Source organism: Bison bison, unplaced genomic scaffold, assembly GCF_000754665.1.
Source record: "Bison bison bison isolate TAMUID 2011002044 unplaced genomic scaffold, Bison_UMD1.0 scf7180017864130, whole genome shotgun sequence".
Taxonomy (NCBI): Eukaryota; Metazoa; Chordata; class Mammalia; order Artiodactyla; family Bovidae; genus Bison; species Bison bison.
The window spans coordinates 2,168,546-2,170,142 of NW_011494702.1; positions in this window are offsets into that span (position 1 = coordinate 2,168,546).

Below are 1,597 nucleotides of genomic sequence, written 5' to 3' on the forward strand. Positions count from 1 at the left end.
AGACGCTTACTCCTTGAAAGGAAAGTTATGACCAACCTAGACAGAATATTGAAAAGCAGAGACATTACTTTGTCAACAAAGGTCCGTCTAGTCAAGGCTATGGTTTTTCCCGTGGTCATGTATGAATGTCAGAGTTGGACTATAAAGAAAGCTGAGTACTGAAGAATTGAGGCTTTTGAACTGTTGTGTTGGAGAAGACTCTTGAGAGTCCCTTGGACTGCAAGGAGATCCGACAAGTTCATCCTAAAGGAAATCAGTCCTGAATATTCATTGGAAGCCTGATACTGAAGCTGAAACTCCAATATTTTGGCCACCTCATGAGAAGAGCTGACTCATTTGAAAAGAGCCTGATGTTGGGAAGAATTGAGGCCAGGAGGAGAAGGGGATGACAGAGAATGAGATGGTTGGACAGTATCATCAACTCAATGGACATTAATTTGTGTGGACTCCGAGAGTTATGATGAACAGTGATGCCTGGCGTGCTGCAGTTCATGGGGTTACAAAGAGTTGGACACGACTGAGTTACTGAACTGAACTGAACAGAGAGAAAGTATCATCCTTTGTGGTAAAATTAGTGCAGAGCAACTTATTAAAATTTTAACTCTATGATGAGATACAGGAGACATTCAATAAATGTATAACAATGTAAAATGTTACATTTGAAATATTTTCAATGGTTATTCTTGTTTGCTGCCCTAACATAAACATTTGTGTAAAAACTAAACATCCAACAAAGCAATATTCAAAATGACAGTATTAAAAATCATGCCTGCTTTATATTGTTTTTATAAATATTAAGCAGTTGCTATTATCATTATTAAGGAAAGGAAGGGATATCCTCATCTACAAAGACACAATTTTTCCTTCTTATACTCTACAAAGAAGGAACAAGTTCAAAAATGAAGAAAGAAAGGATATTTAGCTGTCAGTGCAGAGAAAGAGCAAAGTTACACATTCAATAGTACAAAGACCTTCAAACATATTGTTTGGTTTATGATTCCAACAAAGGAGTGATTCTTACACCAGTGCATACACGGAGAGCAGGGAATAAATGAGAAAGTAATTGTACGATTATATATCATTTTTGAGATAAAGAGATGCCAAGTAATCTTGTATTATCAGAAAAGCATTTTCAAGCAAAATAATCTATCTAAATTAAAGACTTTTCAAGTTTCAAGATAGTAGTGCAGGTAATAGCAACAATTACTGAGTCTTAAAAGATTCTTTCTGTAAATAAAATTCCCCAGTCTAATTTTATGGACACTCAAACATACACACACACACAGACAACACTATTAGCATCAGTAGTTGTTAGTAAGGTTCTGTCATGATTTAAATTCTCAATATATATCCCCCTTTCTCTTTCTCTCCATCTGTCAATATTTTTCCATCCTCGATGTTTTCCTATCTATCTTCCCTGGGTGGTTTGTCAATTTTGAAGAAATAACTTATAATAATTATTTAGTATCCCCCTCCCCAAAATAGTTTTGGTTTTTGAATGTGAAGTGTTTTACACTGATAAGTTAATTTTGGAAAATTTTTCATTTTTTTTTAATTTTTTTAAATTTTATTTTATTTTTAAATTTACAATATTGTA